This window comes from Salarias fasciatus, chromosome 11, assembly GCF_902148845.1.
Source record: "Salarias fasciatus chromosome 11, fSalaFa1.1, whole genome shotgun sequence".
NCBI classification, from domain to species: Eukaryota; Metazoa; Chordata; class Actinopteri; order Blenniiformes; family Blenniidae; genus Salarias; species Salarias fasciatus.
The window spans coordinates 19,040,883-19,065,693 of NC_043755.1; the positions used below are offsets into that span (position 1 = coordinate 19,040,883).

Consider the following 24,811-nt stretch of genomic DNA (forward strand, 5'->3'; position numbering starts at 1 on the left):
TGGACTTAAATCTGATGCACATACTTACATCAGTCCCCACCTGAAAGCTTCGTCTCGCTGAAGGTATAAACATGGCTGGTTTTTAAGTGACTTCAGATCTTTTTTTAGAGATTCAAAAAAAAAAAAGCACAATGTTTTTTCCGAGAAAGTTGGGAGGGTTTCGAGGCTATTTCCATGCGACTGCAACAAAGTTAGTTTATGTAGAAATAGACTTCTTGTTAGAAAAAAAATGTTGACATAGATATAAACTGATGAGCGTACCAACCTTTTGAGAAGCACTGCATTTCATGAAATTGTATTTAATATCTTTAATATGTCTGGGGGGGTTCCAATAGCAATCAACCCACTGTTAATGTTTCAATGTTTGAAATCCTTGCTATAAGAAGCAATACTTTATCTGTTGCAAGTAAAGAGCTGGAGTAAACATATAAGCTTTGACTGCAGATGCTGAAACGCTTTTCTGGGTTTCTGACATCTGACTCCTGGTGACTGACAGGTCAAAATAACACAACACTGTGGAATTTCCTTAATGGATTTCAGTGAAGCTCTGAGAACATCTCTAAACCTTATATTTCAGATTTTACAACAGTAACATTCAGTTTGCTCTGGGTATTGGAAGACGTCTTTCGGTGTTTTCAGACACTTTGATCAATTCTAAAATCTAATAGGATCAGGACTTTTAGTTATTTAACGCAATGTTCAAATTAAATTCAATAGAAGAGTGAAACCTTCTGCATGATAAAGCTTTAATTTCCTTTGCAAAGAGAGTTTATCTTGGCAGTTTGTTGGAAAAGAAGGAATATTAAGGAAAACGTTGCACAGTTCTTTGTGGTCTCACATTCCCAAGTGATGAACGATGGCCTGTCAAACGTGTTGGGCGAGTGTTTGCTCTCAGAGGGGCTCCCTGTCAGCCGGTCCGTCTTCACAGAGGCTGCAGTGAGCTCACATTGTGCTGTGATGTCCGCTGTCACCGACGCACAAGCTCAAAAACTCACACCACAAGGCCCAGACTAATAACCAGCTTCACTTTGACCTCTGCTTAGACTTTCATCTCGCTCACCTCTGACCCGAGACTTTGAATATAGAAAAATGTGCACACGTGTGGTGTCAAGGTTGAAACCCAGAAGAGTCTGACCTCTGACTGGAAGGGTTATTCTCAAGAGGAAACAATGATTTCACTTCGGAGGGATGTTTCACCTCAAAGTGACACGACAGCGCGGCAGCAGTTACAGCCACAGCACATCTCTTTTGATGTGAACCGAGGGGAATGTGTCCCTAAAGCACCCGGAGCGAGCATCAAGTCCATATCACAAACCAAGGCGACATTCTCCACTATTCTCTGCAAGTGAGGCATGACACGGTGGGCACTCTGCATCCTTTTTCTAGTGTTGGACGTGCAGCGACCCGGCGAAACCTCAGCTTCCACATGCCAGCTACTGTTGCTGGTTACTGAGACTTAAGTGAAGCATGAGTGCAAATGTTTGGGATCCCGTCCACGCCTGCTCGGCCCCTGGGCCGCTGCCATCTGCGGCCCTTTCAGAGCCTCCGCCGGCACTTCCTGTGTTCATGGTTGTGTTAAAACACTTCTGAAGTTGTAATAAAAATGTACTTGATCACACGGTGCATTAACCTTTTACAAGGTAGTCACCGAAACACATGCAAACTGAAGGATGTTTCAACACTTAGTTTAATCTTTTTATGGTTATATATTTAAGAACCGACTTATTATGGTATTTATTTGTAATGAAAGGGCTGTATGGTGTGAAACAGACCAAAAAGACATATGCCAACATTTATAGATTGAAACAGGATTTAACGACCTTTTGTCACAGATTACATAATATTGCTACTGTTATAAGTATGATGAGTTTGTAAAAAAGCATGGCAAATGAATGCTTGACATATTAGACCCTTTCTGGAGAACTGAAATCCGATCACTTTCATTATCTTTATGTGATCATAACATTGGGTCAAGCATGGCGTCACAGTTCTTTTTTTCAAAGGTTCATGGGGTAGAAGTAGAAAAACATACGAGTCAGAGTCAGGCACATGGAATTTGGTGAGTCTGCGGTCAGACAAACCAGCACCACTAACCACAGATGCACATCCAGATCTTATTAGAGTTGGATTATCAGAAAACGAAATGCTGAGACTGCTTTCAGATGTAATCACAGTGATTTCTGATTATAGCAAAAAGAGCGAAGAAAGCAAAAACAAGCTATTTCCCTTCTGGCAAGACATCAGAAACAAAAGGATGCTGTATAATCTTGCTGTTTTCAGTGTGAAGGCAGTGTCATCCAGCAAGTTAACAGCATGTGAAGAACAACTGGCTCAAGCAGCCTCAGTCCCCTGACAGCAGTGACTCCAGACAGGAAAAGAATTGGCATTTGATGGACTATAAAGCACTCCCCGGTCGGCCTGTCGTAAGTCGTGGCTCGATGTAGTCTGTGTTTAACGGACCTCAAATAGACAGAAGCAACTTCGAATTATAACCTTCCTCCAATTATCAAAAAACATTTTCTATATTTCCCAGAGCCAGCTGTTCCCGGCAGACTACGTGTGCGTCTGGAGCAGCAGCAGCAGCAGCAGCTGGTCCATGATGAGGCGCCGCTCCGCTCGTCTGTAGCAGCTGACCGAGTGGGACGTACAGGGCAGGAAAGTCTTAAAATACACCAAGCAAACTGAGGTTTATTTGGGGCTATAAAACGAGATTCGTTCCTCACACTGCTCTTTCATTAGCTGAGAGTCACACACTCAGCGGTAACTGACTGCACAGCGACATTTTCTGTGAAGCCGCTCGTGACAAACATTTACACTCACACAAACAGTCTCGCATTTCCTGTTGGACAAACAGTCGTCGTTGCACCAGTTGCACAGATTTAACTCAACAGGTTTGTGAAGAATGATGCATGGAGCTTTCTGCTGACGCAGCACTTGGAGTCACATCTTTGGAGTTCACTGTGCTCAGAACACGTGGCGACTGTTTTCATTGCTGTTTTTACATTTTATTTGCAGCAGAGGTTTTCATAAATGGAGCATACATTTAAATATGTGCTGATTTAGGCATGCTCAGTGAGTCAAGTCTAACACTCAGGGCAATAAACAGTTCGAAGTGGAGAAAAATGACAGTCCATCCATCCATCTACTACTGCTTATTCAGGGCCAGGTTCTAGGGTCAGCTGTCTGCAAGGATGCCCAGACTTCCCTGTTCCCAGACACATCCAGCAGTACTTCCGAGACGAACCGGAGGTGTTCCCAGGCGAGCTGAGAGACGTAACCTCTAATACACGCAAGCAGCCAAAATGAGCTGCTTAGGGTGGCTGTCGCTCCTATAGACACAGGGTGGGGAGCTCAGTCACCAGGGTTGAGCTAGGAGTAGACCCGCTACTCCTCCACATCGAGAGGGGCCAGCTGAGGTGGCTTCTCTTCAGGATGCCTCCTGGATGCCTCTTTGGGGAGGTGTTCCAGGCATGATATGATAATTACACCACAAGAAACTGAAGACACAAACCCAAAAAAAAGGTACAAGCCAGTTTACATGACGGTGTTTCAAGTGAAAAACGCATCGCTTTTGCATTTTCATTTCAGAAAAAAATTTGCATTTACTCAGCAACATTTTGAAAAAGATATTTGTTTACATGGAAATGCCAGAGTTACTATTTGCGAAGGACATGGGATGCATGTGCAGTAGTACCAGAAAAGTTGTGTTCCCCCCATTTTCATAGAGACTGAGTTGAAGGCGTTTTCAAAAAGCTACATTTTCAGTGGCTCTGAGTACCACTGTCGCAGAAATGGAAACTAAAAACGCAATGAAAGTTTCCCGGTTTCACTTGAAAAATATGGATGTCTACATTTTATTGAATTTTTCACAGTTTTTCTAAAAACCTAAAGAGGTGACAGTGTAAGAAACAACTAGATGCCTCACAGAACAGGTATCAAACATTAGTGTTGACAGTGCTTCAGAGCAGAAAACTAGACAAACACATGCAAATTAAAAGTTTATTATGTACTGCATAATAATATCCCGCCCTTCAAAGTGCATGAAAGTGAACCATGCCTCATTAAGAATAATTGCCAGGAGCTCAAAGGCTGCCAGTGTCATATCTGAAACAGACACCAGCCATTGAATCCAACCCAAAACGACCAATTACCATCATCTACAAAGGCTGGAGCGTTTTGGCCATCCAAACGGGGAAACCCTGCGCTGTGGAGTGACTTTGTGATTGACGTTATGGCTGGTTAGGTCAGCGGTGGGCATCAGAGATGGAAGGAGAGCAGGAGCAGCGGCCGTTTCATTGCAAGGAAGATTAGCAGGACACGGTTCATAGAGTTTGGCCAGGAAAGCGTGGGAACCATGAATGCCGGCTTGAAGTCGTTTTGACGTTTGACATCTATTTGACTTTTGAATTGAATATTGGCTTTGCAACACCCTTGTCGTCTGCGTGTAAATTGAGCTGCCAATGTTATTTTTTCTGGAGACTGTTTGTCTTTTAGTCAGCATTCCTGCCAAGTGATTTTCTAAAGAGTGAAGAAGGAACTTCTCTCAACTCAGACCAGGGGGAAGAAAATACTGAGAAAACAGTGATGCAAGATGTTGCAGAAGTTTACCTTTTCTTTAAAAATACAATAATATTTGAGGTACTGTTTCCCTGACAAAAAAGATGCTTGGTCAGATGAGCAATATTATTAATCATTTATCAAATCCTAACCTATATAACATTGCCCAAAACCTATCAGACCCAAAAACAGTGAAGCCATTAAACAAGAACACTGCCAAATTCTACTCGTCTCCGATCCATACAGAGTCCTGACTCATGGTTAATTCTATGAATGACTCTTAGTTTACATATAGAGTGAAGCTGATTGAAGAAAAACACACAAGAAAACCTAAAAGTGGGCATGCATGCACACACACACACACACTCATACACACAGAAACACACACTCGTGTATACCCCCTCAAGCCTGCCAGTGTTTGTTTGTCAGAATACAGTTTGCACAGTGTTTGACTGCTGCTGCTCCGCCCGCTATCGCTTTTTCCTTCGGGAGCCCTAAACTGGGCCGGGCAGCACAAACCCTGGAACGCTTCCACATGGCCCCGACCACATCAGAGGTGCCCTCAGCCTGTGCCAACACGTGTGATGCCCACAGCCTCATGTTCCAGAAGCCGTGGTAACAACCGAAACCTGTAATCTCCCCACTGGGCAGCGCCAACCTCTAACCCCGGAGTGCTGCCATGCCCACCCCGAAACATTCAGCGGCGAGAGGAAACAGCTAATTAGTAAACCAGATGAGCCAAACAAGAAAGATGAAAGTACAAGCTCTTTTAAACTGATAAAATGCCTTTCTGTTCTTGCCAGGGAGTTCAAAGGGTGGGCTTGTTGCAGCTTTTCAGCGTGAACCTTGAGAAACCTAAACACTTTTTTTACCACAACCTTTTAATTTCCCCTCCGCCAAAACCACACAGAGCTCCGTCTAACAGCGAGCCGAGAGCGAAGCCGCTCCCTTCGTCCGCAGTTTAGGTTCACTCTCATCTACAAATTCCTTACTGCCACTGGAGATGTGAGCTGCTTATCACAATGATAACAATGTTCTGGGACCGTTCTCACACACAACCCTCCCGTCATGTGTTGAGTCGTATTTCATCCTCTGTGTGAAGGGAATTTAAAGGAAACTCCTGAGTGAAACAAACTTCGAAAGTGACTGGAGAGTGAAAAAAGGCAGTGATCTTCACCAGACATGGAGTGGAGACATTAAAGCTGAGTCTCCTTGTTGAACTATGAAAAGAGCTGTGTCTTCTGAGCGCTCCGGAGAAGATGGAGAAATTAACCTCTAATGAGGACAGCGAGGTTAACTGAGCTCAGCCTGCAGACTCAAATGTCTAACATAAACTCTGGGATGCAAAGATAACATCAGGTTTTACTATGGGAAATGGTGTGGTTATTTTTTGAACCACAGCAGCAACAAAAACTTGCTCCAACCACTTCAATTTTAACTTTTCTTTTTTAGTCTGTGTCATCTCTGTAAGCCAGCTTTGTGGGCGGGCAGAAAGCAAAATCCATGTAGGAAAAACTGGCAAAAACACTGATTTTCTTCAACAAACATAGCAACTGTGCCTATACCTATTCACACAGGTATTGGGTTACATTCTCTATAAATTGCCTGTGAAGTCTATCATGGAAACCGTTGTACAGCACAGTTTACACACTTGTTCCACGCTGAAGCCTGAAAATGCAGATTGTGTTACTGAGCTGTCACAATTCTGGAGTTGTCTTTTTGGTCCGAAATGAAGATGACAACTGCTTGATGGATTTGAATAAGTTTTGGATGAAATAAGCCAAATACTCTTTGTCACAAAGGAAATCACAATTTTCTATTCATCCAATGATAAAGATCTCCTCCAAAAAAGTAGCGGGTACTTCTTTGACACATGTTATAAGTTGCTTTTGCCAGATAAACCAAAAAAATAAATAAAAAAATTAAAAAAAAAGAGAAAAAAAAACCAGGCTGGCAGTTTTCTTCTAATCCTCCAGACAAAATAAACTCTTCCAAAATATGACACCTTTGGTGTACACAATAAAAATGTTATCAGATTGGGGTTTTTTTCTATCCATTCATAGAAACCTCTCTGCATTTTTTTTTCCAGTTTCTTCTTTGTTTGTGTCATTGTGGGGACAGCCACTAGAGGGTGCTACAAAACAGCAGAAGGCAAAAACAGAAAAAAGGAAAACTAATCTTAAAGACAGTTAATGACTTGATAAAATCTCTGTTCTTATTTTAATTTTTAGTCATTTGAAGTGGTTCGGACAGCTCGGACTGTCTGTGTGGAGTTTTCACATTATGCCTGTGCAACCTGAGGTTTATTTCTCCAGGTAATCTAGGTAGCTCCTACTGTCCAATAGGTTGATCAGTGAACTCATGGATGATTATGTATGACTGATTCCACATTGTTTCCCCTGTCTTGGACTGCTGACTGGTGACGTGAACAATGTGGCAGCAAAATAAAGATCAGCATTCCAATGGCATTGCATGAAATTATGTGTTGCTTTAATAGTCTTTCATCTTTTAAGCAAACACATGGCTTGTGGTTTCACTATAAGAATCAGCAGCTGGTCAACATCCACAATGTTGTCATTGTGCTGACAAAGGAAAACCTTAACCAAAAATCTAAAGCCTTAAAACTGTTAAAATTTCCTGGGAAAACTTGAGAATGATGCGATTCCCCCACAAAGCCATGACTGACTCAGCTTTGAAATTCATAGATAAGAGGAGAAAACACTTAATGCCAACAGAATCAAAAAAGCCAAACAATAAAAACACTGAATGTCGCCTCACTACATCTCGTAGCTCCCTTTTTGCTTGAACTTGAATGGAAAGACCCTCTGCCCTGGGAGAAACAGCCTCTATTGAGAGCGACCTGAGCCTAACACGATAGGGAGGCCTTTCCCCCCATTGAGCCTCGCTCAACCGCAGTCGCAGATCAGACACGGAGACAAAGGCCTGCAGGCCTTCACCAGGGAGAGGGCTCAAATGCTTGGCACTGAGATACGACCTGGCAGAGACGTGTGTGGCCACAGAGCACTTCTCTATTCAAAGCTGTGTGGGAGAGGGAGAGCTCCCTTTTCAGAGGAGGGAGCGCCGAGCCTCCAGACAATATGGCTTTCTTGTACAACTTGTTTATCAGTTAAACCACTTGAAGAAAGTGATGTATGGCGATAGCCATCTTAACCCCGAGTCCTCTCATTTATCTGTTGCTGCGCTCATGATCCATCTTTGAAGATATGTTTTCTTTGAATGCTAGACTTCATGATTCATGCTACATCAACAGCATTCATGAAGTATGTTTAGATAAAGCATGTTGGAGAATTTCAGGGGATGAAAAAGAACAAAGCAGTACATATATGGACTTTCATGTTATAGTAAGAACCAGAACAGTGACACTGAGAACCTATACAACTGATTTAGGACGGAGCCAAACAAAACAAGAAAAACTTTGCTTGTAGGCCACTTCATGGTACAATTATTGATTTTCCATTTCAATTTATACAACTTACGATCATAGGTCACTGGAGCTGAACCCAGCTGACTATGTGCAAAGCCATTTCACACCCTGAAGCCTGAATCTACAACAACAGACAATTTAAGGATACACTAACAGATAGAGCATACAAAATCCACACAGACAATCCCTGAGTCAGGCTCAAGAACATACTCACTGAGAGATCATGCTGGCCACTTTTAGTGAAAAAGCTCCAAGCCAGATTCTTATATATATATATATATATATATATATATATATATATATATATATATATATATATATATATATATATATATATATATATATATATATTTATTTATTTATAAGGAGTCTGTACTTTATAAAAGAGTGCTCACACTGCAAGGGCTTTATGAGACACCACTTTTAGATACTCTGATATGTACTACAGAATATTAATTTTTTGGAGCATATCCTCACACTGAAAAGAAACATATAAAAACTGAAAAAAAACCTACCAATGCTAAATAAACTCTGCCAGTAAAATAGGCTTAAATTGAAACTCTAAAAAGATTGACATAAAAACAGTTGAAACTATCAACAGTGAAAACACGGCAATTGTTTTGAAAAGACTGAGGCAGTAAAGAAGCACTGCTGCAAGTTGAATGAATGAAATGCTTTTTCTTTGGATGAAATCCAAAGATGAGAAAATTGCAAACAGTAGAAAGAAAGAAAGCATTTGAAGATGATTTCCAAACCAAAGCTGCCTCTGAATCAAACTAAAGTGAAGCTGTGGGGATGCTAACATTTGCCTGACATTTAGGTGGACTGTGAGAAAGTGGTCTTTGGCGGTGGAGTTCGCCCACACCGCTGCTCCACCGCAGGCCGGGATATCTGGATCCACTTCTGCTGGTGATGTCAGAGCGGATCCACCAACAGGCTCTGTGCAGCTGACCAAACAGGGAACGGAGGGACCGCTGAGGCCGGTCCCATAAACAGCACCGTCCGCTCCGGCCATGCCCCGTCACTACTGCCACGTGTTCTCCCACGGCGCCGCAGGACGGACCTGCTACGCCGCACAGTAACACCTCAGAAGATCACTGCGACGCATGCAGTCAGCGAAGACAAAAAAAAAAAAAGTAGATGGGAAACAAACAGATAAAAACAAGAAGAGAGGGATTCGGACTTGGCTCGAAAGTAAAGAGATCTGGAGCCTTGAGGGTTCAGACATCCCCCACGTAAACCATCTCCTGTCTTAACCTTGAACACGATATTCGCCGCAGACGTGCAGAGTAAGCTCATTCGTAGACCAAAGCACATGCAGGAGGTTGGCAAATACATGGACTCAGCATGAACCAGAATTAGAAGGCTGCTATCACAGGAAGCCTCCTGGCGAGTTCACTGGGCTGGCCGACGGTGACCTGCTCTGGGAGAGACTCCAGGCAGCAGCTGGAGGAAAGACTGAGTCATACGCCTGCTTCTATCGCCGCCGCGATGTTTATAAACACACACACACACACACACACACACACACACACACACACACACACACACACACACACACACACACACACGCACCAAATATAGTAATATTAATTCAGATTTAATTGAACTCCTCATAGACAAACACAGCTGTGTGCTTAAGTAGGCAGACAAGAACTATGTACACTCTGATGCTTCCCCAACACACACACACACACGAGCTTCACACAACACTGCTTAAACCTTGATCCAAACCGCCAAAATGTTAGCGGCGAGTGTATTTAATCCTGCCGCAGGAGAGGAACCACACTCCGCGACATCCTCCTTGTCCAGCAGCGCAACGCTCTCTCCTTTTTGTTTGATCAATAGCGGTATGTGTGTCTAGACGCTGTGAAAACAGCTGGTGGGGGTAAGAGAGTGGATATGCCTGTGGAATGGCAGATTTATCCCACAGTTATCATAGCAGGGATTAGAGGGTGGAATCCAAAGATGAGGAAAAACGGTGGGCCACAGAATGACAAAAACAAAGAAAAGAGCGGGAGAGAGGAAATAAGAAAGAATGCAGGAGGCAGGGTCGGACTTCATGAGGTCAGACACAAGCTGACCGGGCTGTTTGCACCTGGATGGTGGCTGGTGGGGGTGATCGTTCCAGCATTCACAGCTCTTTACGTCTGTGATCAGCCAGCTGACCAGGATCGTTATGTAACTGCAGCTCTACCAAACCACCATTCACCACAGTGAACTCAGCCTCCGTCTGGTGCTGCCACGTCGAGAAAGGGAGAGCAGGACAGAGCGTTCACCACTGCAGTCTGTCAGCGCTACACAGAGAGGAATCATTTCATCTGGACCAAAAATCTACAGCGTAATCTTCATCAAGCCACAGTCTATCTTATTTTATTTTACCAGAAAAGCATTGGGAGATGGTTTGAACTTAGAGGAAGGAGGTCATCGGTAAGAAGTCTTTCCAGAACAGAGGAAGCAGTGAATCAATAAATGTACCGAAATGACTTCAGACAAAGCCTGGTATGTTCATTAATGATGACTGAGCTGTCACAGTTCCTTCATCTTCACTGCAGATGTAAATCTGTCACAATGAGCCTGAGCGCCATCCATTCATCCATCTTCTTCGCTGTTTTTGAGTTCTTTCTGGAGTCAATCCCAGCTCACGATGGGTTAGAGCAAGAGACGTACTGCACAGGTCAACATATCATAACAGGGCAAACACTGAGATAACCAAAGAAAGACAAAGACCACACTCAAACCAATATTTTATCAAAGGTGAGGGGCTAACGACACTTCATGGTTATGTACCAGTATAAATTCAGAGATATTGCATCTGGTTCGAAGAAAAACTTACTTTAAAGACTTTTTAAAATGATTATTATACTGATCTGAATCACTTATGCATGTTTAAGTTTGAAATAACATGACACAATAACATGAAACAAATAAGAGACTGGTGGGTGTTCAGGAAAAAGTCTTTAGTAATTTGACACCAGCCTCATCATCATGCCAGCAAGAGACAGGCTTAAAGCACATGGCAACATGAGGAAAAAAATAAAAAACAATGATAAGCGTCCCATGTTGTTTCCATGGAACCACCTCAACACACAGTTCACCCCATTTTTAGACTTTGAAAGAAGCCACTGATTCTATCAGCCACACGCGTCTCTTTGAAGAATTTGAAATGAAAACCCAACATTATAACGTGTGTGGTAGAAAATGTAGAAAAACATTCAAAGTCAAACTAAAAAAGTAAGAAATTAAGTCCCATGATTTTTTTATGACTGCCAAGTGTGAAACGGAAAAACACCTTCACCTCGTATAAACTGCACGGCCTGGCTCTTTTCTTAGTGAAAGTACAAGTTTCCCCTTTCTGGTTTGTCTCAACAATCAAAGCAAATAAATGAGAACACTTCTGAGTAAATAGAGAGAATTCACAGAGGAGTAACCACTCCTTGATAGATAACTAAGAGAGATTTACCAGAGACCAACCAGATCCTGCTCATATTTTCCTGGTATGTAAGAATGATGCCTCAGTTTATCTGATACCCAATAACACCTGAAAAGCCTTTCTGTCTCAGCAGGCAGCAGCTGCATCATTGTTTTTACCCAGCTATGGAAGTGGGGTGTGGAGCAGCGTGCCAGCAGATTACTGTGGAACATTACTTTCTTTTATTCCAGTGCAGCTTTGTGGAGGTGAGAGGAGATGGAGCCAGGCAGCATGGCTGTGAGTGTGAGAGTGTGGATGAGAAACAGAGAAGGAATGGTGACAAGGTGAGACACTAAAATTAAAAGATAACATGGGAAAAGGGAAACATAGTTATTGTGAATATTTTACGTGGATATACTGCAAACCTGTGAGTCATTTTTACCCTGGAACCTGCCTAATTCAAGACAGTTTTCTATTGTATTTCCTCGAACAATGCTCCCTGGAGTCATACCTAAAGAATAAGAAAATACAAGTTGGAGCCACAACACCATAGATTTGAAAATCTTAATTTCTCCAGTTCTTGCAAGTGCAGATTTCTGGAACTACTTAATAACTTTTCCATGAGGTGAAAGTGCAAAAACATATACAGCCTTTCTTTTTCTTTTACCTTTATCAGATTAATGTATTTCTTTTTCATTGAACTATAAGAGAAAGGAGATCCTTAGAAAGAGACTGTTATCCCTTAAAGGTACAAATGTGTTGGGGCATTAGTTTATCCTTAACAGGACGTGTGACACAAGTGTTTCAGAAAGTTTCAGACTAATGTGGCACATCTATGCAGCTTTCTTTCGAGGTATAACCATAGTTCTACATACCCTGGATATGTGGAGAAGGAAAATGAGTGACTGAAAACAGGTGTTAAACCTCTGTAGTGTGCTCCTCAGTGCTTTCCGGTGCATAGCAGCCTCGGCCCAACAGCTCAGCTCAGTGACGTCCGATGAGTTTGCACGTTTTCTTACATCTTGTATTAGAATAAGCGAGTAAGTGTGTGTCGGATGAGTGATAAAACGGAGCGAGGGGTGAAAAGAAAGCATTCATTCATTGGGGCTTCGTGCCTACTCTCCACGTTTGATTGCAAAACATGCGGCGGCCATGAATCTGGCAGGCGGCAAGCACCGGACTGGTTCCAGTCCAACACAAACAGTGACCCTCATAGTCAAACTAATGACCCGTCCCCCCTTAACTCTCTCCAGGCTCCTCAGAAATATTTGTCCTCCTCTCGCATAAATCTTCTCAAGTCTTTTATCCATCGCTCTTTCATTTCTAGGAACGAAAACCAAGTGTGTGTGTGTGTGGGTGTGTGAGTGTATGTGTGTGGGTGTGTATACTTCAGAGCACGGTCTGGTCATGGTGTATCTCTCATGCTATGGGAGGTGGTCAGATCTCAGGATCAGCGTCTGTGTCAATCATTAGAATTGTGCAGCCATATAGAGGCGGTCTGCAAATGTTCTTGGGTTTCAAAAAAAAAAAAAAAGGAAGTTCTGCAGGACTCATTGTAAACCGACACCAGCTACATATTGGGCCCACACTTCATAGGAATGCATTTCCTAATTTCGAGGAAGCACTGCTAATGGCATCACTGCACTCATTGTTCCCAATGGATGTGGCTGTCCCCCAACTCCATATCAATCCTACAGGCACCAGCAATCAAGTGGAAACAGCAGCAATATTAGAAGGCCATGCCTCCCGGGATGGACTCGTACCGCAGCGCCGCTCCAGCGGGCCTCAAAAACCATGCTGCTGATTCTAAACAGACCTCAGTGTATGATGGGTTGATGGGATTCTTTCTTTATCATTACATGGAGTAATGATTTCAAACGCCTACAGAGACATGGCTGTACTAACCGGTAAAAGTACAACTAAATTGGTACAATTAACAACCAAAATGCATCAAGAGGGCTAAAAAAAAATCTGTGAGACAGCAATGTGAGACTGAGGGCAGGGATCTGTGCTCATTTCCCATGGAGGTGAAGCACTGACACGCAGTCTTTAACCGACCCCTGGTCTCCCTCACTCACTGCTTCATTTCGGTGCTGCACACAGGCCAGATGCTCTGCATTGCCTGGCCCACGTCCACTGCAAATATGACTGGTTTTCTGTTCCACACATGACAGGTGTCAGGAGTCTTGGCCCACAGACCAGTCCTCCACAACCTGCTCAGTTTCCCATCATGACGACGGAGCACCTGACCTAAAAATAACTAATAACACTGTGACAAACTCAGTGACAAGGCCATAAAAGCCACCTTGAGGAGCAGTAAAAGTGTTTTTGCTCACTGCCAACTAAGAGTTAAGTATTTCCTTAATGGACCTAATTAGACATGCAGTGAGAAAAAGGGTTATTTACGAGCTCTGACTTCTATTTCTGGGTCAAGCAATGCTAAAATGGTAGATAGATAGGAAACTCATTGCTGTAAATAATGTGCAATACATGTAAAAATGCTTTTATGTTTAATTGCCCTGCTACACTGTTACAGCCAATGGACTGAAAACACTTCAGTGACATAAAGATTGGGTCAAGGGCCACAAGAGGTCACCACAAAAATTAATGTTGATTTTTATTTTACAGTGTGATTTCCTTTGGCCGGAGTTCACATGCACAGTACCAGCACTTCAGAAAAGTTTTGTTTTCCCCCAAGACAGAATCAGAGTTTTTTTTTTAAAGTTGCTCAGGGAACTTTTAAAAATTGCCTTTTCAGAGTGAGAAACATGTTCAAACACCAACGATCTCCAACGATCTCCTCCTTTTGCAAAAAGCTAAATTGTCTGCTGGCCTATTCTAACATTAACGCCTGAATTACAACCTTGGTAGAATAAGAGAGCAGACAGTATTTTAAGAGTGAACCTCTTTCAGTTATTGTGACAATGCTGGATAGTTCATTTTAATGAATTTAATGGGTAAATTCACAACACTCAAACCTCAAAGTAGATCTGAAGCCTTTTTTACTTTATAATAAGTAACTTGAAAGACACTTCCCACGCTTAATTTCAGGCTCAAAAAATAAAAACAGTCATCAAGGATGAGGAAGCCATTTTTTTCCTCTTTATCCCGTAATGACATACAGTATATGTCTGTCTGTATGCTATAGAGGGTTTGAAGATAAGACAGCTCAGTGTCACCCATCTTCCTCCTCCTCCTCCTCCTCCTAGTGTGAGTATATGAGCAGTGACAGACTGGACTGCACACAGAGTCCAATAAACCTGCCAGTGGGAGAAAGAGCAGACCACCTGCATGACAAACGGGTCATTGACAACCGCACTGAAACTGATGATCATCACCTCTGAAATCTGAGCGCTTACACTCAGAGTTCTGTTACTGTTGCTCTGGGAAATGTGGGGCCGGCTCCACAAAAAAAAAAAAAAACAAAACAAAAAAAAAAAACTCCCATCAATCTGCAGTAAATCACAAATGCTTCTGACCTTTTTTCTGTCAGTGACTGTAAATAGAATGCTACAGGTCGGCAGGAATTTATTGTGCGTGTCTAATCATTACATTCACTATTTGCTAAACCTGCCGGAATGTATCAGCCGTGTGCATGTGTCACTCAGAACACAAAGAGCTCGTTAATAACTTGTCGGAAGCGGAAACAAAGTGCGAATGTAAGGATTGCACAGTGCCTCGTAAATGTGCCAGAGGGCTCAGCAAATGTTTGTCTTCGTTAACTGATAACGAAAATAGCTCGAGATTTTTCAGCTTTCCCAGCTGAAAATCACGTTGTGCAAAAATATTCAAAAGCAAACGTTGAGGAATACAAGGAATGTTGTCACAGAGATTTCAGGGAATCTAAATATGAAGCTTTTTTGACAGAAGAGTTTAATAGTTCAAAATTCAGTGCAGTGGCTGCAGCTAGTTTAGAAGCTCCTCGGTTGGAAAACTGGATCGATGTGGTTGATTCTCTTGGTGTGTGTGAGGACTTGAGCATCAGCGCTCTAAATTAGCTGCAGCTGCCTAATAAGCATAATTCGAGAAAAAAACCTTTGGACAGTGTTGCAGTCGCTAAGTTCACTGCAGAAAAATGCATAAATTAGTTTCTCTAAGTGTTGCTGAGAGATCCAATTTTTGTCGCGGCAATACTAACATTCGTAAAGAGACTGACCAAAGTGAAATGCAATCAATCCACATGTAAACAGATCAGATGAATTAGAGGGAGGGCTAAAGCAGTCGAGCGTTCTGACAATGGATTGTGTTTCGCTGCGTTATTTCAACGTTACATCATAACCGGTGGCAACAGGCCTGAATTTAAGAGAACAAAGACAGAAAAATTAAGGGAAAATGATGAAAAACTAAAAAAGGTAAACAACTGCTCCATTTCTGAAAGGCTGCTGGAAAAAATTGCAACCACACACGATTAGAAGGGGAAGAAAATGAAGAGAAATTAAATTGGCCCAGTTAATATCAAAAGAGCAGTTACAAATTCCAAAGCACAAACACAGTAACATAACTATGTGGTTATTTATTACGAGTCATATCACAATGACAGTAGTCTTTAAAGTTTTTGCAAATCATGTTTGATTAATAGCACATAGTCATCAGAGAAGCTATCTGAAGTTATTCCAAAGATTACAAAACAGGCAACAAGGCAACAGAGCACAGTAGATACATTTCCTCTTCTTGAGTCACTCTAAATTGTCCTGACAGCAAAAGTAGTGTGTTGTACAGGAAAAAGGGGAATCTGCCACTGTTGTGGGCAAACAAGAACATCCCGTAAAATCCTTTAATGTGACATTTGCTTATTTTAAATTGTGCTGCAAATTTCCAAGAAAGAAAAACTTAATTACTGTGAATGCCAGAACAGCTCTCTTCTCTTTCCTTCTCAATGGAGTAACTGAAGATAAACTGAATAGATATTCGGACTGGAGTTTGTGGAAAACAAGGCAGAAAAAAAGTTCAACCTTGGCCTGAATAGGAAATATTTGGGTTTTTCTCATAAAAAGTTCCATGAGTTGACTTGGTTGTTACTGGCACTCTTTAAATAAAATAAAATTGAACTGAATTGAATAAAAATGGGACACATAGGCTGCAATTACTGCATGAAGCTTCATGCATCAGTTCCAGGAGGCTGTCTTACGAGGCCTTCAAGATTGACAACAGCAGCACATCTCCCATCCAAATCTGCACTTAGTGGCGGACAAACTGCTGTCTCACTCCCATGAGTCACGATCTCCATCTAGCAGCAGCTTGAGCCTCAGGACGCACCAAAAAGGATGGTCTTAAATTCTTTACCCTGAGCAAATATGTGAACGCAGGGCTCCTTAAATCAAAAGGTGTCAACTCGTGAATGTAGGGCCACGCTTGTTGGTCAAAGAACCAGGAAAACCAAGCCGCTGTTGACTCAGGGAGGGCAGCCTGAGAGTGGGCGGGGGTTGAAGGCGCGTAGAGCTCTTCAAACACACCGGGCTCCCTTGAGGCGGCCCTTCTTTTCATGCTGAACAGCGCAGGTCCCTTAGGAGCCTGAGTGTTGCTGGGAAAACTTCCAAGGCCCTTCAGGAACCAGCAGCTCCCTGAAGTCTGGAATCCAAACATTCACTTTTGGAAATTACAGTTCAGCATTCGTAAACCATGTTCAATGAAATTCATGACTAACTTCAGAGGTGACTTATTAATCTTTTTGTCAAGCTTAAAAAAAATGTCAACAGTTGAGTCGTGAATCTGTTGTGCTACAACACACACTTAATTAACTTAAAATCTTAAACAACTGCGAATGGAAAAGCTGCAGTGATAAGAGCGATGTCTCCTCTTTTACAGTGAAGTGTATCCAAGCTGACCTGTCTAACTTTAACAGGAAATCTCTAATTAATCTCTTTGTGGTCCCACAGAGAGCCAATCCAATCTCAGAGCCGGTCTCAAAATATCCGTCTAAGTCTGTCGTCAATGTCCAGAAACAACAAGGAGGATGTTTGAACAGCAGCATTCTCACCGGTCTTCTTTCTGCACCGTGTCAAGAAGCAGTGAACCTGCATCCTCCACCTCTGTCACTTCACTTACAACAAAATTGATGTTAAACTGTGAGGCAAACACCCAGGGCCCCACTGAAATGTGCTTTCCTGTTGGCACTGTGAGTTTCTGTGATGACAGAAATTCATGCAGTCTGTGCGGCCACCTACACGGCAGCCGGCTCGTGAATGTACCGTGACAGTAAAAGGGAAAAAGTGAAAGGAACTTGTCTCTTCACTAAACAAACAAGAATGCTCTTAAAAAAAAGCAAGAATGAGCCCATAACACTGCCACAATGGTTAAGTAAAGCATTCTAAAAGTCCCAGCTCTTCATTGACAAAAGAGACAGTTTACCAGTTTTTAACCACTGGATGTGTTCTTGATGAGAGGCGTCAGGATGTGAAAGGAAGTAGATTTGCAAGCATGTATCCAGAGAAAAGTGCTGAGTTTGTAGACTTCCGGACATGCAGTTTAAAAAAAAGCAACACTGGTATGACGAGAAAGTCATTCCATGATCACGGTAACAATAATAGACACGACATTTACAACAGGAAAACGGTCTCTGAATCGGTAAGCTCACACACTTTTTGAGGTTCAACTGCTTTTTAGCTGTTTTGTTTATAAAGGGATGATGAAAAATAAACAGATCTTCACTCCATTCACATCCGTCCAATTTCACTATCGTTCTATCCAACTCAAGAGTTTCAGAGCACGGAGGCCAAGCTGATGCTTTAAAGGTCCCATATTATAGTGTTTTTCTACATTTTTGCGCAGGTGTCAGTGGTCCAACAACATTTAAATTCAAAGTGTGTTGCCCAAAACTTAGTCATGAATTTCAGCCAGTTTAAAAGACCTTCTAGTGAGCTCTGCTGAGAACAGGCTGTTTCTGTACGTTTGGGAGTAAGCGAGTGAGGGAGATAAGAGAGTGTCTTCACTTTTGGAGCCTCATGCACAGGCTATGAGGACATATATTACTCTTAGAAAACCATTATAAAGTCCATTTTGTATCATATGAGACCTTTATGCCACCGAGATGCTACTCCAGGACCTTAACTGACAGGCTGCCTCAGCAGGTTAGCAGGCCACCAGAGAGCAATCACAGCCTCAAGGGGCAAGCCCAATGCCATACTTGTGTAATGTCTTCCAGAAGTTCATGATGACTTTTGGGCGAGGCTGCCAGCTACCCAGTGATTCACAAGCTTTTGAAGCCACTTTGCTGTTTACCCTTGCTATGTAGCTCTGTAAACTATGCCTATCATCACACAGTTGAGCAAGAGGAGAAAAGTTGTCTGAATTCACTTAGTTTGCTAATTACCATTAACAACTGTTCTCCAACCAAACTGCAGAATAATCACCAATAAGCTCCATGACAGAACTCAGTAGCACAGGGAGATCATGCAAACTTAACAAAATGCTAAGGAATGCTCCATCATGACACGAAGTGTCTCACCTACAAGTTCAAGTAAGTTGACAATCCCAGTAAAATGAATGGATCTTGCTGGACAATTTCACTACTCAAAAGACCAGAGTCACCAGATCACTCAGCCTTCTGACTAAAATCCATTAGTATTAACCTTCTCCTTTTTCACAAACATCACAGAAGCTGTCAGTCTGCACAGGATCACTCATAATGATAGCCATCTCTTCTATCAGGGAGGGGAAAAAAAAACATTTGCTCATACATCTGCATGCTGGAGAATGCTGAAACAAAATACTACCTTTACATTCTCTCTGTTGCATCTTTGTTAAGACATGACAAGACCTCCACCACTCTAATATCACAGACAAAAGCAGCATTGATGAGGAGAGGGGAGAAGGACAGGCCGAGAGAGGCGGGGTGCTTGAGATGAGCTTCATAGGAAGGTGATGAGGCTCAGACAGTCTCACTCTTTCTGACTCAGACAACCTAATGGCTTCTCCAATTGTCCTCTCATGAATGAGTGCCCAAGCTCACAAAATGACACAAAAGTGAGCTCAAGAGGTTTTGTGATTTGGACAGAACTGCTGCTGAATAAACACAGCACCAGCAGTGCATTTGTGTGTGTGTGCATGTGTGCGTGTGCGTGCGTGCAGACAGTTGAATTGACAGTCTGATCATATTACACTCACTTTATCTGAGCCAACCCAGACGAAAACACTGCAAAAAGCACTTACGGGGCAGCGGGGTAATAGCACATGAGCGCATGAGCATGTGCATTATTGTGTGAGTGTGTGTATGTAAAGCTCAGGTTAGCAGGGCGGCCACTGGAGGGGAACGAAGGTGCAATTTCTCCTCGTCTGGACGATTCACTCCAGCCGATCAGAGGAATGTCTGGTCACCCGCAATGCGTGCGGTCAACCCGGAGCACCTGGCCACACCTGGGACAACCCCTCCCCCACACCCACAAACACAGGACACACCCATGTGTCCAAAGCACTCCGTGGTCCACCTAGTGAGGGCCCCTGGCAAGTGCAGTTGCTCTGTATTAAAAGTGAACAGAGAAAGGTTTGTCCCATTTTCACCGCTCAGTTAAACGAAGCCTTGTAATCTGACTGCCAGCATCATTGGGTTCAACCTCACATAACCACGTCTAAACAGCCTGGAATACACTCCCACCGAGGTTTCAGAATGGTCTCTGCACCCGCCCAGAGAAAATGTAAACTGATGTCAAAATCCTCATTGCTGTGATCTTTGCAGCTTCTGCGTGCGCAGAAGAAAAGTGAAGAAAGTGATGTTGAATTCGTGCCAGACAGTTTGTTTGAAGCAGCTAAAGAACAAAGCTGCGCTCAACACCAACGTCTGACCAAACTCAGGAGGGATATGTGGCAAGGAACGTTAGCAAATGCTCAGAGTAGCTCCCATTATGACACACAAAGCCAAAGTCATCATCTTTTCTTCTTTTATACATTCATGTAAAAGTCTTTCATCAACACTGACTGACAACTTTTCATTGAGTGGATCATGCAGTTTCTGTGACTTGAATGCTGTTCGTCGTACTTTTCTTCTATAATTAAAATGCTGTCATTTTGAACTTACAGAGCATGAATACACAGTGCAGGTAACCATAATTGCATTGTAAAATACTAACATCAAATTTTATTTCAGTTGGTGAATGCCAACACATGTTAATTTAATCCATACACAGAATCAGTCGATTAGGTAGTTAGAAGAAATATTTTCAGCTCAACGTTTTTGTATCAATGTGATTTTTTCCAATGTTCCATTTAAATATTAATTTTCTTGTCACTTCTTCCACTCTCAATACTAAGCTTAACTAGTCAACTCCAAGTAACTTTCTTCACATGTACTAAAGTGGTGGCAATTATCTCAATCTGTGCAAGAAATCAAATATGACCATTTTCCATAATTTGCAGCAGTTTAAAAACATCATGGCGAAACGAACAAACACTTGGAATAAAATGGCATTATCACTCCTTGATTGCATTTCTGCGAAGTCAAAATAAAGTTTAAACCTGCAATCAGCAGGAAAATCATTTCTTTCCCTTGCATGCTGATTGTATAACAGACGAAAGCCAGAAAGCTTGGGAGAGTGATAAGAGCTGAAAATATACAGTAGGTCCCTGGGAACTCTGGTTCAGAGCACAAACAGAACATTGCTGCAATGCTTCACCAACACAGAGAGCTGTCAGCACCAAGCTTTTATGAGTCAAGGCTGAACAGAAATCAAACCCTGCACTCGTGTCACACTGACACAATGACTCAGCAACAAGCCAGACGACAATGGTTGAAATTACTGCCAGCTCATCACAAATTTTCAACACTGGCTTCTTCTGCGATGATATAATTCTGTTGAGGTGCCAGCAATAAAAACACATCAAGCCTTGGTTACTCTATGTCTCACATGGAAAAACCATTGACTGCAGAGAAACCAGCCTCGGACGACACAGGAGACGATTCAAAAGAACATAAGCATTCCTGCTTCTCCATCAAAAGTTACCATTTGTTCCTTTGTTACTAGATTTGGTCAGTTAGAGCAAAATCTCAGACTGGTGGTGGAAATAGACCTTTCCTGGGGGTGAAAAATGTGCTGAGCATTGCAGCCAAACCAGACTAAATCCAACATGAGAGCTTAATAAGTGCCAGTTGCCACTAAAGGGATATCGAGACTATTGCTGTTTGGCATACCAGCACATCCTCAGTGAGCAATCAGACACATTCTGGCTCATCGCTGCAAAACAGCAGAGATTCTTCATTTCTCACAATGTCACATATGGAGACTGTGGTTGCAAATAGGGCTTTTGATTGCAACACAGTCTGGCCTTGGGTTCTCTTTAATTCGCCTTTCAGAGACTCAAATGATGCGTAAAGCTTGTGAATTTCGCAGACCCCAGTAAACAAAACCTCACTGTTTAATCAAGGGGGATCAGCTTAAATTTTCCTGGGATTTAGAGCTCAGATGTGTGAATGACAGCACCCCTATTTTTTTAATACTCAGCGTGAACAACATGTCAGCAAGTGACTCCAGAGAAATGGGGATGTTTTGTAGAGTTTAACTTAAAAAAAGAACACAATTACATCAAAGTCAATATATTATGAAGACAAAACATTAAAAGTTAAAAAATGACAGTTGGTATGTTTGAATACAATGGAACAAATTTAAATAATCAAGTCAGATTTCAAGAGTTCAAATGTTATGTACTGTGTGAATAAAACTGGTGGAACGTCCCAAAAAATGTTTTTTTTTCTGATCTGAAATAGGACCGAATGTAAGAACATTTAACCAGTATTGAGATGCAGTCAGAAACATTAAATTAGTGGAGATTGTACCTTTCATTGTTGCTGTCTTTGATGTTTTTATGCTAACGAACCATCCCAGTACGATAAAACTGCGAATCACAATAATAAAAAATAACAAGAAGCAGTCGTTCTTGTTCTCCTCAACCTTCTTCTGCGGTTGTTGACGTCACCTTTGGCCACGGTGCAGATTGGGTGAATGGTCATCTGTTGAGCGTCGACACACCGGCAGCTCAGTTCAGTGATTGAGGTGAAACAGCATCCCTGATTGGGTGCTAAGAGCGGGTTTAAGGGGGTTGTTGTTGTTGTTGTTGTTTTTCAAAGCAGCGGCAGGCGGAACCAGCGCCAGAAAGACGTACTGAGGCCCAGGATTCACACAGATGCCTCATTAAGGCGTGATCAAGCAGGGAGACAGAGGGACTTCTGTGGAGCGTGGCCAGCTCTCTCCTCAGCACCACAGAGAGGCCTTTCTGTGCCGCGCACCCCCACTTCATCTCTTTATTGCACGGCGAGCGCACACAAAACACACCTATAATATCCGGTTCCACCTCTGGAAATGGGGGAGGGGGTGCGTGGAGAACGGGGGTTAACTAAAGAGTAAGGTGAGGCTTCATGTATGTGTCCATACATCTGCCGCGCAGGGAATGTGTGGAGAGATTAGAAGGAAATCGAAGCCTGACGATGTGAGGACAGGCTGCTTTCAGCACCGCGTCCCTCAGCATCAATTAGCAGGTTGTGCTCTGACTGGCTCCTGTTGGAGGTGAAGTGGGTCAGCTGAGGGGGGTAAACACACCTCATCCCCATGGGCTCGCTGAAATCAGACCGAGGGCAACGACGTGCCACTGCCCAAACCACAGAAGCCTGCCTATATCACACCGCTAACACGCCGTAGCAGTCATTTCCTACCTTCTCCTCCAATTTCCTGGCCTTCGGTTTATGTACAGCACTGAGTGTGGATGGTTCACCTGGCTAAACAACAAAGCCGAGGACTCCACACAACCAAAGGTCACGTGAGCAAAACACAACCAACAGAGATTAAAGGCTGCAGGCATTTTCCTCTTACATCTTTTTTCAGACATTTTTTAAGGCATAAAGTTAGGCATGGTATGCTTCCTGACATTTTCAAAACAAAAAAGCCACAGCATGCAAGCAGACCATACTTTCTATTACATAAGGTTACCTACATGAACCCCTGCGGTGTTAATTTACAGTCCTGGTAAACCACTCATCTTCTAGGAGGAAGATTGCAAGTGTGAATATATTTGAACTTTTAACTGAACATTTGTTTTATGCCAGAGTTTTTCATTAAGCCTCACACATGTACAGGGCTGAAGTAATATTTCCTCAAACCAAAAGAGTAGCAGAAGTTAGACTTAAAGACTAAAAAAACCCTTGAGTGGCTTGACTAATCAAACAAATAAACTTTAGTGCTGAGTAAAGTACACCAGTCTCCTCAAATGCTTGTTCCTGTTTTTGCAAGAATCTAATTAAATCACACAATTTTCCTCCAGAGCAATTTGACAACACAACCTCTGAGGTCACCCCGGACAGTCAGCTTTTAAGTATAATGCAAAGCCACATTGTAAAATGCAGAACAAATAAATGTGGCTCATGTAGCATTCGGCCTTCAGCAAAAAGAGAGCCTACATGCAAGAAGTAATGAAGTCATGCATTTGTGTGACACTTTAATCTTTTTTAAAGGACCCACATTCAAATGTTTGAAGTCCAGTCTAACTTGTCTTGATTAAAAGAGACAAAACACCGTGTTACATCCACTCATTCTTCCACATGGATTTAGGTCAGCCTTTGGAGGCCCCTCTTTAAGTGCCCTGTTGTACACTGGGGTCCATTCAAAGCCCCCAGGGTGTAAATTGAGATGTAAACAAACAATTTACTGGGCCAGGTCTCAGTGCCAGAGCTGGAGGCCTCCAGACTGACCTCCACCACCAACAGTCACCCCTCTTACTCTGGAGAGAAAAAGAAACTATTTCAAATCAGAGCAGCGAGTGAGATTCTATCAGAAGAGAGTCACATTTCCATGACAGAAAAACCAGGAGAGGTCTCCAACATGACGGCAAAAAGAGCAGCTAGTACAGTTACTGCATTGTGTTTGTCACGTGACCCAAAACAATAAAAACAGGTTGAGAAAACAAGCTATTTTCAATTTATATTCAGGAGTTTTGTGAAATTATACAGAAGTAATGAACGTGTATGTAGGTATGAAGGTGTATGTTAATAAATTGTGAATTATTGACGATATAACAGCAATGACGTTTCTCATGAATCTCATTTGTTAAATATACAATTAAAAAAGTTTAATTAAAATTGTATAAGAGACCGCAGGGTGTGTTTTAGGAGTTTAGTGCATGTATAAATCTGCACGAAGGTTAACATAAATTACTGAAGTATTCGCGACCTGGCATTTGGGATTGTGTGTGTGTGTGTGTGTGTGTGTGTGTGTGTGTGTGTGTGTGTGTGTGGGGGGGGGGGGGATTACAGAAAGTTGTATCTGCTCACAGATCAACACATATTAAAACTGGGACACAATCCAGTATGGTCAGTACACCTGATTGGGATGAGCTTCGTTATGAGTCTTCGGGATTAATGATTACATTTTTATCAGATTAAGGTGTTTTATCAGGAGGACATGACGAACATGAAGGGCTGT

The 24,811-nt window shown here is 42.5% G+C and overlaps 1 protein-coding gene across 1 annotated transcript in view; it reads right to left on the bottom strand.

The window, feature by feature from the left end:
* me1 (malic enzyme 1, NADP(+)-dependent, cytosolic) overlaps positions 1-24,811 on the bottom strand; it is an 82,730-nt gene that overhangs the window by 54,662 nt on the left and 3,257 nt on the right. The window lies entirely within an intron of this gene.